Source organism: Pleurodeles waltl, chromosome 6, assembly GCF_031143425.1.
Source record: "Pleurodeles waltl isolate 20211129_DDA chromosome 6, aPleWal1.hap1.20221129, whole genome shotgun sequence".
In the NCBI taxonomy this organism is placed as follows: domain Eukaryota; kingdom Metazoa; phylum Chordata; class Amphibia; order Caudata; family Salamandridae; genus Pleurodeles; species Pleurodeles waltl.
In genome coordinates, this window is record NC_090445.1 from 638,342,862 (window position 1) to 638,357,328 (window position 14,467).

The window sequence follows — 14,467 nt, forward strand, 5'->3', positions numbered from 1 at the left end:
TAAAAAAAACAGCCTACTTTTTTACGAGGAGGCCAGCAAGTATGATAAGGAAGACCTAGATGCAACACGCAGCTATAGGAAATGAGGGCTTAATGAAAGTTTTACAAGAACCAATAAAAGTTTCTCTTCAACCTGTAGAAAAGGCATCTCACTGCGGTGGAGAGAGGTGTTCTTGAGAAGGGCTTGTCCTTTGTACCTTCCATACGGACAGACTTTGTTGGTTTAAAAAAACAGAGCTACTGGAGTTTTTTCGTAAAATACGCCCTAAGGCATTTTTGCTTAATCATGACCTTTTCCAGAGTTATGAAGTGTCTGGGTTCCACAGCAAGTCAACTTTCTGCCCTCCCCTGACTTTGATTCCGAAAGATATCCTTACCTTTGAGCAGTCAGTTTTTTCAGATATCAATCAATTGGAAAATAAAAAAGAGTATGTCCAAAATAATTTGAGTAAGGAACAATATCAATCAATTGGAAAATAAAAAAGAGGATGTCCAAAATAATTTGAGTAAGGAACAGTGGATAGCTTTAACAAACCTAAATAAAGATGACATGATTAAGATCAAACAGGCTGACAAGAGTGAACCAATAGTCATTTGGGCAACAGAAGATTATTAAAATGAGGGACAGAGACAAGTCATTAATCAGGAGTTTTATCAGAAGATCCCTTTAGACCCACAAACAGAAATTCAAGGTGAAATTGCAGTTATTCTCAAAGAGATATTTGATCAAGGTGTTATTGGACCCAAAGAGTGTGAATTCCTCAAATAATTAAACCTTCAGTTGCTTGTAATGTACTTTTTTCCACAAATTCATAAAGAGGAAAAATCCCTGACTACCCACTCCCTACTGGGTTGACTATAATTTCAGGGTGTGATTCCTCGCTCACACCTATTTCACAGTAAGTGGACTTCTTTCTAAAACCTTTGATTCAGCAGGTCCTATTGTACCCCAGAGAAACAATGGATTTGATAAACAAGATTGAAGGATTGGAATTCCATTCTGAATCACAGTGGCTGGTCATCTTTGATGTGGTTTCACTCTACATCCACATTCCCCAAGATGTTGGTTTCTAAGCCATTGGATTATATCTGGAGACCAGACCAAGACCACATCTGGTCCCCTCTGCATTTATCATCAAATTGGCTATGTTAGAAATGGGGTCTCTAGTTTGCAAAGGTATACACCCTTGTCCTAGTCAGGGTAACTCACACACAATCTAAATTATCCTGTGCCCACACTATGGTAGCTTGGCACTGAGCAGTCAGGCTTAACTTAGAGGGCAATGTGTAAAGTATTTGTGGAATAAATCATGCAGTAAAACAGTGAAAACACCACGTAAATACACCACATTGGTTTAGAAAAATGTATGATATTTATCTTGTTCAATTAAGGTCAAAATGATATAGATTCAATAAGCACAAGTTGAGATATCACTTTTGCAAGATTGAAAAGAGTTTTAAATCTTAGAAATCAAAGTTGTCTTTTGTTTACACAAAGTACCTGATTTGTGTCACAAATAACAAGCACGAAGACCACATAGGAGGAGATGCGTGGAAAAATAGGGTGCTCGTCGGATTTACAGACGTGGTACAGATGATGCATTGTTTCTTTCTGCGCTACAAGGGGCTTTGAGTCAATTTCCAGCATGCAGTCTTGGTTCCTCACTGCGATACGGGGATCTTTTTGACGCCCAGGGGCGATGTGGGGAAATACTGGGCTTGGGGGAAGAAGTCACAGGCGTTGCATTGATCCGGTAGGCGATGCATCAAATATGTGTTTTTGTCGCACAGCAGGTGCTGCGGCGATTCTTCACTTGGGAAGTCAGGCTATGTTGTTCCGGTTCTCTGTGCTGTGATTTCTAAGTCGCACAACGGCTGTGTGTCACTTCCGGCAGGCTGTGCGTCGATTTTCGGTGCACAAAAATTTTCCTGAAGAGGTGAAGTCTTTTTGGCCCTGCGACTTCTGAAAACAGGAGGCAAGCTCAATCCATGCCCTTGGAGAGCACTTCTCAGCAAAGTCAGACAGCAGCAACAGCAGGGCAGCAGTCCTTCTCAGCAAAGCAGTCCAGATGAGTCCTTTGGGCAGCCAGGCAGTTCCTCTTGACAGGTTGCAGATTCAGGTCCAGAAGTGTCTGAGTTGGTGGGGTCAGGGACCCAGTTTATATACCTAAAATGCCTTTGAAATGGGGGAGGCTTCAAAGAGTGGTTTTGGAGTGCACAAGCTCCCCTTTCAGTACTGGTAAGTCTGCTAGGGTCCCAGTAGGGGGTTTGGCAGTCTATTGTGTGAGGGCAGGCCACTAGCCTTTGAACTGTAAGTGTCAGGCCCTCCACCCTTCCAGCCCAGGAAGACCCATTCAGTATGCAGATGAGTTCAGGTGTGACTGAGTATCCTGTGTTTGTGGTTGTTTGGGTGAAATGCACAAGGAAGCTGTCCATCAGCCCAGAAGTTGATTGGAGACAGGCTGTAAGACATAAATGGAAGTGCAGAGAAATGCTCACTTTCTAAAAATGGCATTTCTAAAATAGTAATATAAAATCCAACCTCACCAATAAGCAGGATTTTCTATTACATTTCTGGCCATACTAAATATGACCTGGCTACCCCTTTCTGTTCAAAATCTACCACTCAAACAATATGTGAGGGCAGCCCTAATGCTATACTATGAAAGAAGCAGGCCTCCCAGTAGTGGAAAATGAATTTAGCAGTTTTTCCCTACCAGGACAGATACAACACACATGTACCTGTCCTGCCTTTTCCCTACAAAGTGCCCTGCCCTATGGGTTAACTAGGGCCAACCTTAGGTGTAACCTATATGTAGAAAAAGGGGAGTTTAAGGCTTGGCAAGTACTTTTAAATGTTTAGTCGAGGTAGCAGTGAAACTGCACACAGGCTTTGCAATGGCAGACCTGAGACATGGTTAAGGGGCTACTTATGTGGGTGGCATAACCAGTGCTGCAGGTCCACTAGTAACATTTAAGTTACAGACCCTAGGCACATACAGTGCACTTCACTAGGTACTTACAAGTAAATTAAATATGCCAATCAGGTATGAGCCAATGTTACCATGTTTTTAGGGAGAGAGCACATGCACTTTAGAACTGGTTAGCAGTGGTAGAGTGTCCAGAGACCTAAACCCAGCAAAAATGAGGTCAGAAAAAGAAAAGGAGGAAGGCAAAAAGTTTGAGGGTGACTCTGTAGAGATGCCATTTCAAACAGACCAGTTTTGACCTCAGGAGAAGTTATTTCAAATTTACAGAATATTTTTTTCCCCAAATCAAAGGAAGCACATCACAAACGCGGTACTTGCGTTGTGTGTGACCAACCAATTAAAGGCACTGAGTTTCAACACAATAATATTAAATGGAGACACACATATTTTTCTAACTGCAAAACAAAGAACATTGTTTACGGAATCATCTACCCATGTAAAAGGCTTTATAGAGACAAGACAAATCAGGAAGTGAGACAAAGAATTATCCAACATAAGTTAAGGATATGTCAAAATGTGAGATTGCAGCACCATTGGTCAGTCATTTAATTGAAAATCAGCATACAGTGGATGACCTGAAATGGGCAATCTTAATAGTTAATCAACCAGACCCAAGAGGAGGATCTCTTGATCGAAGTCTGGCCCAAAAGGAAACATATTTAATATTGCGTTATAACGCAGTGAGTGACGACCTAAATGAGCTGGCAGAGTTGCAGAATCTGTGAGCTGTAAGAGCGATGTTTTACACCAGTGAGTTAGGTGTTCTGGGAGCCCGCTCTCCAACGTCAACTGCAAGAACCACACTGCGCTAGAAAAAAAACCTCTACGGGTGCAGTTGAGCACTTCACTGAAAATAAAAGCTGTTCACAAAGAAGGTTATTTCTCAATGACCGCATTTAATCTTTCCTTCGAGGACCAGTATTTTAATTTTAATTTCACCCAAAAAACAGAATTTGAAAGGAGAACGTAGCGCACTCGAGTGCTATCTGCGACTTCTGCCTTGGTTCAAGGAATACAGGGAATCTGTTCAGTCAGTACAAAATCACCAATCAGCATTCGGCTGTGGCAACTAAAAGGCAGAAATGTCTATGTTGAAGATGCGTAGCAACTACCACGCAACACAGAGGCCCGATTTAGAGTTTTATTCTGGCTACTCTAGAGAAGTAAGTGAATAGTCCTCCCCGTTTCCTTGCTGGCTATGTTCGTTTCCGCCAGCGTTGAAAACCGATTTCATATGAATCTTCCTGTTTCTTGGATTATGAGGCGAGGTTGCCTCAAAGGAGCATGACACGCAAGATGTACCTGCTTTTAAAAATGATACTGGCTACATTTTTTTCAATGCTTTATTTTGCAGTCTTTTTCAGAGTTGTTGAAAATCACCACATGACAATCAGATACCATTATCAGACACAAGTGGGAGGCACCGTTTTTTCCTAAACGTGTATGTGAAAATAAGAGAGGGCTGACTGTTCAAATGACTATTAGCCCACAGCAGGTAGATTTTGTTGCCAATTTAAGTATGAATGTTTACAGTAGCATTCCTTCCTTTTTTTTTTTTACAAGTTCTACCAGTTCTTGGTCCTGAGGAGATCCCAAAATTGGGGGTTCGAAACTCGTCGACCATTCCAGACCTAGGGAGTTGGTATAAAAAGCTCTGGCATTTGGGGGAACCTACATTTGGAAACATAACCCTGGTCCCCTCATATGGACTGATTGAGAAGTGATGTCCCAACCTCTAGCCTAGGTTCAATAAAGGAACACAGACTAGTGAAATATCTAAATGTCGACTCCTCTGGATTTCAAAATTAAGACTGGGTCACAATTTGTTATTTTGTACTTTGTGATGTAATTTTTGTGAACGAAATAATTTCAGTGTCCAGTAATGTATGTTGTATTGTGTGTGATATAAATTCTCTTCTAGCAGTGTGGGCATGCAAATACGTTTGACAATTGCCTTGTATATCTTGGCTTTTTTGTTCCAATCTTCATGACCTGTTATGACTACAAAAGCCGTTTGAAGAAAGTTTAAAACAAAAAAATAGAATAAATAATCTGATCACGTTAATTGTTTTTGTGTGACCATCTAAATTAAGTAATTACTGAAAATCAGTGTAAGTGCTGATTTTGATTTTGTTTTGCGTATCTGGATTCAGGGCATGTGTATAAAAGATGCGACACTGAGTCTAGGTGACGATGGCGGTATCTGCACCTAAATTCTCAAATTACCTCTACAACCCTCATCCTCGTCTCAGTTAGTACATTTTGAGGTGAATCCACCTTCTAGACAGGAAAAAGAATTCAGAATTCCGAAGTTAAGCCCCAGCTACCCTTCTGGGTGCTTTACATTCTCTGCCTGCTGAGATTACGGGGGATTCCTCCTGCCTCTTGGGACTCCTAAATTATATTGCAAGGCATCTTCAATCTGCAGGAATCCTTCCTTTCCAGTTGGCAGGACACAGAAGGAAGTGGCCCTTTCTCATGCATGAGTGGTGATTCAGAGCGTCCACGCATGGTGGACGTCCATTTTCTGGGCACAACTGTACGCATTGGTTCTCAATTTCAGGCTACATATTTGTAGGTCAATGTATACAGGTAAGCTTGTGCATTGATTTTTGGCTGATGTCTGGCTATATCTCATCACTGTATTCCTGGACTGCTTTTTGATCTGGCATGGTGGGGAAACATTCGACTAAGAGGACATACAATGCCCAATGATCTGGTTCTCTTGTGTATTCATACTCCTCAACTTCCCCTCGTTCACCCAAGAGAAGATAGAAGGGTAATGATGAAATGGGAGAGTTAAATTCAGCAGAATTGTTCTGGACACATTGAGGGGGTTCCATAAGGACAATTCTAAGATGACCAGGAAGTCATTATGTGATGTTCTGTTGGCATCTGATGTCTCGTCCATCTCAGAGGAGGCTTTCTCCGTTCAAGAACTAAAGGGGAAGTATATTTCTAAAGAGGTGTTGGCTGAAATTGTGGCCCACATAAGAGAGAATATGGGTTTCGATCTGTCAAGAGTGCTGGATCTTGAACATCATTAATAAAAATGTGCTACTAAAACTAAATGAAATAATGTGTTTAAAATATGCAATGCTGAAAACGAGAGTTTTGGAAATATGTATGCATTAGAAAACATGAGCACTCTGGTGGCAACCATGAATCTAGTTCGACATAATAATATAAAAACTGTCTAATTAATTTTAATTTGTATGTGCATAATAAAATGTGCAGATTTGTTTTTAAATGTAGTGAAAGAATTAATGATTTGAAATTTATGAAATGTTTAACTCTGTATAATTTAGCATTCGTTTTAAAAAGCCTCATGTTAGAAATGCAGCTGCAATGTTTACACTGCTAACGTTGTGAATAATTTTTCTAAACTCACTGTAGAAAAGTTATGTTCTTCTGTTGCAACATTTGTTTGGTTGTCTGAAGATAACATGTACCCATGAAACAAACGCTTACTGAATTTCTGAATAGGCTTTATGTGTAATCTGCAACATTTGTATTTTGCTGCGTAATATGGTGACAGCATGGAAAAAGGATGAAATAGTGGTGAACACAGAAAATTAAAAGGCTACAGCAGAGAACGTTGAGTGAATTTAATTGGCTTTTGACCCAAACCACCCCATAGACTGACCAATAGAGTTTTAGCTAGTTGCTTTCTAGGAGTTCAATATAGCAGAAGTAGGTGTTGTAAGTGGCAGACTTCTGTTCCTGTGTGCCTTGCAGCTCTAGGCTGTTTTGCAGGTGTGCTTTATTTTCTGCTAGTGAATAATGTGCTGTGCTTTAGTCTTCTGCCACTGACAGTTCAGATGCATTAAGGCCAAACATTACTGCTCTGTTTTGTATAATGTCACTGACCAATGAAGATGACCAAAAGGTGCTCCACTGATGAAGACATCACTAACTGCTGATCCATTTAGGAGAGGTATAAACAAATTGCACATTTGTCTTTATTGCTGATTTTTATGTTTTCTCTTTTGGAAACCCAACCACTATTTTTGGCTAACGCCATAGTCAGATGTTTTCCAAAATAATTTTTGTCTTCTTTACTTTTTGCATGTAGCCCAAACATGCTTATCAGATTAGAGTAATAGGTAAGGGTGTCACAATCTAAATTTGACTGTTCCATATAACTTAATCGTAAACAATTCATCTGCAATAATTAAATGTATTCTGTATTAGTAATTTATCTGCTATTGTTGTTATTCTGCATTGTGGTTCTTGAATGCCTAGTGATGAATATTTTGTCTAGACTGAGATTCTTTCAAAGGTTTGGTCAGCCTGCGCTATTCCTGTACTTTTATCATTTGGTCTTGCATTTCATTTATGTGATCTTAGCATTGTTAATCTAAAGGGCAATGAATGTTTGAACTTTATTAAACTGGTGTGATGATTCATGGCTGCATGGGTCAAGGTACACATAAGCTACTGACCCAATATGAAAAGTGATGTTTATTGATTTGATTTGATTGTTGTTAACCATTTCACTCCTATCGGAGTCCAAAGATCCGTGTCGACCCTTAAGGGCAATTGATGGTTACCCTATACATGTCACCTTATAAATAAATTATCAAAAGAAATAAAAGGCTAGACATGTTCACAATGTTGGTAGCAACACCGGATGGTTATGTTTTAAAAGGGGGTTGGTTACTAAATAGGAGGGTTATATGTCATTTAGAAAGAATTTGTAGATTTGCTTTTTCCCAATGCTTGATGAAAACTTGAAATTCTGAAAATTAGTTTTGCCAATGCTTGTTTGGATGAAATTTGGCTTTGCTAATGCTTGTTTGAAGTTGTTCCTGGTGTGATTTAAGATTGGATTAGGGTTTGCGCTTGCACTGCTTTAGCAAATTGCAGGTGAATTCTGATGTTTGTGAGGGTGTATGTAGGGAAGTCGTTGTACTTCATAAGTGTGGCGCTTTGTACTCAAAATTTGCCCACGTGGTTGCTGGTCTACGGATTGTGCATGGTGTAAGACTCCGGAGAACTGAGTATTGTACAAGTGTAGGGGACACTTGGTTGTTTTTCTAACTTGTCTGTTTATTTGGTCAATTGGGTGTGGTTGACAAATAGTATTCCTAGCGTGTGTGGTAAAGGGAGTAATAGTTTGACAGATATTGGTGATTCCTGAGTGCACAAGGATGATGTAGCATTAGTCAAGGATATAATTTGCTGGTCGACTTTTACTTGCAAATCAGAGAAAGCTGAAGTTGAACGAGTAGTTGTCAGAGCTAAAAGTCACAGTTGAAAATTCCATAAGGCTTCTGAAGTGATTGTGTTCCCTACTTGTTGTAAACAGACAAGTTGGTGTGTTGATTTTTCTTTAGTGCTCACAATATTTCGCATTCGTTTTTGTGATAAATGAGTTTTGGAGGTCAAGCCACAAGACTTTGTCACCCGCTGTGCGTGTGAGTGTGATGTCACTCAAGGTCCACGCTGAGATAGGTCGATTGGCTAAAGGGAGCTGAGAGCGGATTGATGGACAATCATGAAGGGCTACTGGTCGAGAGAGACAAGTGAAAAGGATTTTGGGATTGAATTACATCCTGTTTTAAAGTTAGATTGTAGTTTTTAGCCAGATTAAAGTAAACATTTTCATTGCATTGAAGAGTGCACTCAAGGGAGATGCTTTTATTCCAGTTAGAGTAGGAGAAATTGCCCCACCAGAAGGTACACCCACATATATTGTAATTGAAGAGAAAAGTACAGCAGCATGTATTTGGTTAAAACAATGGTGCACAATTAGAGAGAAGGAAGGGAGCTTAGCGTTTCCTGCCAATAGAACTTATAATATGCAAATTTTAGAGAATTTGAAAAGAGTGCTGTATGAGTTAAAACCTCCTCCGAGACCAGCACAGTTTGAAGCTTTAGCCATTTGGAAATCAGTGGCCAGACAACAAGAGAAATTAAAATTTGAGAGGAGAATGAGAAAGGTTGAGAAGACATTACAAGAAGCAAGATGGGACGATGAGCAAAAAGTTTGGAGAACTCAAACTTTACAGGGAATTAGAATGTTTCCTGTGATTACACATAGAAGGAGAGCAGTGTCAGACAAAAGTTCAGGAAGAAGAATAAAGATTCTTCTGAAGAAGATGAGTCGAAGTTAGATGAGGGATGGAAATCATTGACATGATGATGAATCAGATGATGATTAATTTATAATGCAGTTATTGAGAAGTCGTCCTCTACCATATGCAGCACAAGAGGCAAGTCCAGGTACCAGTACTGGTCCAAGTGCTCCAGTGCCAGTTGTAGTAACACAAAGTTAGGTGCAGCAACTTCCTACTATCACAGTTACTCAGACACCTGTGACTCAGGTTGAGCTACCTGTAGTCTATCGTACAGTCCCTGTTGTAAGTTCTGCACCGAGCATGACAGTACCAGTGGTGCAATCATCACAGATGTCTCAGATTTATCAGAAACCAATGATGGTTTAGCTGGAGTCTACACCTAATTCAATGGCTCCAGTGCATGTTCAGACTATGCCGAGGTATACACCTGTGACAATATCACAGTCAAATTCTTCAATGTTGTCGGGTCAGAATTCAGGAGTAATTTATTCGAGAAATCAGAATGTTCAGTCAAGTCCAGAAGCATTGACAGTACCTGTTACCATTGGTCCTGTTGTACCATTGTTTGCCCAGGGAGCAGTGTACAGAATATTTTTTATTCAATGCTGAGATAGAAAGACTCAATGTTGCTGCAGGAATTATATCTCAAATGAATCCTACTTTTGACAAGACAGGTTCACTGACTGATCTAAGTTATTCCAGGACTTCACAAAATTTGGGAAAGTCAGATTTGAATTCATATTAGTTTCTTATGACACCATAGACTCCATGTATTACTCAACAAGGCATACCCAATGTAAATAATGTGCCCAATGTAAATAATAATGTTTCATTACAAGGTTTGACAGCTCAACAGTTAACAAACTGGTTGGAAAAAATGAGTGGAGCAAAAACAAATGCTGAAGGGGGAAATTCATTAAACCTGGCAAGACTCAAATTTGAATTAAATGAAATAATTGCAGGAACTCTTGAGATAAGTAGGATTGACTCACATAGTGAAGATGGGTTATGCTTCATATGTAAAAATATGAGATAGAAATTGAGAAATCAAAGACACTGAGAAGAAGAAGTTACATATCAAAATACAATTGAAAATATATTGAGAACATGAGAATACCAGGAATGAAAATTCACAGTAGAGAATAAATTCAGAGTATTCAAGTATGAGGAGCATTAGATAAATGGGAAGGCAGATGGGTAAAGAAAAGAAATCAGAAGAAAAAAGAGTCTGCAAATTCAAATGCTAATGTGCAGCAGACTGACAATTCAATAAAGATATTACCAATGAGAGAAATTCCTGGAGGGAATTATGTACATGTCCCTTGGAGCAGGAATGATATTTTATTATTTACAAATGACTACCTGAGATTGAGAGGAATGGTACGAACAAACAGATAGGTTTGTGAAGCTTGCAAAATGTCTGTGAAAAGGGTTTGAATACCCTGTTGGAACTAGAAATAGTATTTCCAGCTGATTTGAATGCAAAAGGATTATTGACTGGCCAACAAGAGATCCAGTTACAGGTGCATCATCTCCTGATGTAATGAAGTACTATTACAAAGTGATTGAATTTTGGAACACAGTACAATACAGGAGTTAAACGCTCTACAGTAAGAACTGCACAAGTTCATAACGTGCCACTTTCTGGGAAAACCGTGCAGATTGTAGGCGCTGCAAATCAATTCCTGACAAACCCGATTACTGAACCAGTTCCTCTTAAAATTGGCAGTTTTGAAGGTTTGCATAAATTTGGAGTTAGTGACTCAAGTACATTTTCATTATTAGGAAGAGATCTAATGTGGAATTGCAATTCATATGAATAGTGATGATAATGATTCATCTACACACATTAAATATAATTCAGTAAATGAAGAATTTCCGCTGATTAGTTTCTATCCTTCATTTACAGTTCGAGCCCTGCCAACTGACTTACAGAGTACAGTTAATTTAAAAGTCTGGGATCTGTCTGAGAAAGTCATTGGTCTGATCAAAGGAGTTTAACCAGTTAAAATCATAGTCAAGTCTCATGTAGTTTTTCATAGTATCATATGGAGTTACCATCCATATTTAATCAAAGATGACGGAAGCATGCAGGCAAGATACTATTGCCTTATTGAATCATTTGGGAGAGAATGGACATAAATTGTCCTCAGCGAAATTACATTACTGCCAGAAAGAAGTGAAATATTTGGGACACCAAATAGAGTAGGGTGTAAGGAAAATTTCCAGAGAGAGAGTTACAGCTATTTTGCAAATGAATCCTCCGGTTACACAAAGAGATTTCAGCATGTTTCTGGGAACGGTGAGTTATTGTCGCCAATGGATTCTTAATTTGTCTGTTATTTCAAAACCATTACAGAGACTGACCCACAAAGATATTTCTGATCCCGTACCATTCAATGAAGCTTGTATGGAAGCTTTTTTTGAGCTGAGAGAGAGTTTGTGCAGAACACCAGCTTTGGAAATGCCTACAGGAACCCATTTATGTTGTTTTGTCATGAATGTGATTTTTGTGCTCTTTCTGTCCTGACCCAGGTACATGGAGGTGTAAATCACCCAGTGCATATTTTTCTGTTACTTTGGATCCAGCCGCAGTAGCTTTACTGGGCTGTTTGCAAGCTGTGGCAATAGTTGGTTTGTCGTTAGCTAAATGTGAGGATATTGTGATAGGACATTCATTACCAGTTTTAATCCCTCACTCACTTGTAGTTTTACTCACCAGAACAAAAACCCAATACCTGACAAATGTCAGGTTGACAAAGTATGAACTGCCGATTTTAGGTTCTTCAAATCTTACTTTGAAAAAGTGTACAGGTCTTAACCCAGCAACCTTGTTCCCAGTAGAAAATGTTGAAATTGAGAAACTGAAAGAAGTTGAACATGATTGTTTGGAGGTTACTGAATTGTGCACAACACCCAGACCTGATAATCAAGATACTCCGTTAGAAGAAAATGATCACGTTGTTTTTGTTGGTGGTTCCTGTCTAAGGGATAATGTGGGAACATTGCAATCTGGATATGCTGTGTGTGCACAATTTCTTGTATACTGAAAGCTTCATGGTTCAAAGAGTATTTTCTGCACAAGTGGCTGAATTGGTGGCTCTTACTAGAACATGCTGTATTTGTGCACAGCTTAAAGTTACCATTTTTATGGACAGCCAGTATGTATTTAGAGTAGTCCATGACTTTGGCCAGCCCCGGTCACAGAGAGGTTTCATGACCTCTTCAGGCTCACCAATTAGAAATAGTGTTAGAATTCATGATTTGTTACAAGCCCTAAAATTACCTGAGAGGATTGCTGTGGTTAAAAGCAGTGCACACCAGAAGTCAAATGATTTTGTTTCAATGGAAAATGGTTATGCTGATCAAGTCGCAAGGTTTTGTGCATTGAACTACATCTCTTTTACTAGGGAATTGGAAGAATTAAAAATGATATAGTAAATGCAAATTACATGTTAACATTAATTGATACATGGGAGGAAATTAGAAATGTGCAGGAAAATGTTCCTGAAGATGAGAAAATGAATTGGTAAAAATTAAAATGTGTTCAAAGAGATCCAAACGACCTATGGGTTACAAACAAATGGCGGGCGGTATTCCCAAACTGTCTACTGACACAAATGGCAAGACTGTACCATGGTCAAGAACACATTGGCAGAGATGCAATGATTCAAACATTTAAGCAATCATATTTCAATCCAAAGTTGAGACAGCTGACTGAAGCAATTTGTCAAAGATGTGTTACATGTCAACAAATGAATGTGGGAAAAAGAACAGTTGTCAATTTGAGTCACATTGGAAGAGTAGGAGGTCCGTTTAACAGAATGCAGATGAATTTCATTGAGTTTCCGGTCAGTGGTATTCTGAGATACATGCTGGTGATTGTCTGTATTTTTAGTCGCTGGATTGAAGCCTACTCGACACATAGAAATGATAGTCTCACAGTAGCAAAGCTTTTACTTAGAGAGTTGATACCTTGTTTTGGTTTCCCAGCCTCTTTAGAATCAGATACAGGAAGTCAGTTCAATAGCAAAGTGATAAAATGACTATGTTCAGCCTTAAACATTGAGCAGAAGTTGCACTGTAGCTATCAACCTGAAGTATCTGGATTAGTAGAGCAAATGAATGGTACTCTTAAGGCAAAAATGTGTGTATCCACGACTATGAAATGGCCAGATGCATTGCCTTTGGTTTTCATGAGCATGAGAAACACACCTGATAGAAAGAGTAGATTATCTCCTCATGAGATCCTCATGGGTAAAGCAATGAGATTGCCAGCTGTTCCTGCAAATGCTCTTGTGAATATAACAGACGATATGGTGCTGGATTACTGCACGAGTCTGGCTGATGTGGTTTGCTCTTTCTCTCACCAGGTGGACAAGCGTGCAGCCATCCAAAGACCAGTGTCATAGCCTGCAAGCTGGTGATTGGGTGGTGATAAAAAAAGCACGTGAGGAAAACTTGTTCTGGTACCTAGGGGGAAGGGCCCGTTCTAGGTTGTACTAGTTACAACGTCTGCTGTGAAGTGCGCTGAAATCCCAAACTGGATTCACGCCAGCCTCACTCGAAAAGTGCCCTATCCACTGGAAGGTGAAGAAGAGTTCTACCAGAAAATATTGAACAGTCTTAGGTCAAGGTGAAGAAGAGTTCTACCAGAAAATATTGAACAGTCTTAAGGAGCAAGAAGAGAGACTGTGGAAGCAGAACTAGAGACAGTGCAAAATGGTGAAGATCTAGGTACTCCCATAAGAGACAAGATAAACACACCTCTGAGATATGAAATAGAGGTACCTAAAGTTGCTCAAGCATCAGCAAATGTAGCAGGAGAGTTAAGTCAGAGGAGAACTCTCCCAGAAGCAGACGATTGGGAAGATCAGTTGAAACAGATCACATTTCATGAAACAGCTGAGGAGGGTGTTGAGTTGAATCAAAGTCATGCAGATTTGACTCATCCTGAATTAGCTAATGGTGCAGGTACATCAAGTCAAGATCAAAATCCTGCCGAACCAATAAGAGTTGTAAATCCAGTCTTGCAAACTACACTGTGAAAACTGTGAAGGAAGACAATTGGACTAAATGGCAGACAAGTGAGAGGATTCCAGATGTACTGTCGACCATAAATAAAGAGCCAGACACAACAATAACAGAAGATACAGATGAAGATCTGAGTGAAGGAGAAATAAGAGGATATCGGAGATCAAAGAGAAAAAGAGTTGCAAGTCGAAGATACTCAGGTCCTGAATGGGCGTATTTGACAACAAATGAGTGGCAAAGTGAACTTCTGTCTTTTTGTTTTGATCTTAAATGTCCAGATCAATATTTTGGAGCTTGAAATTACTTTTGAACTGAAATTCGAGACTACATTGCCAACTGAACAAGAAAGACACTGCATGCT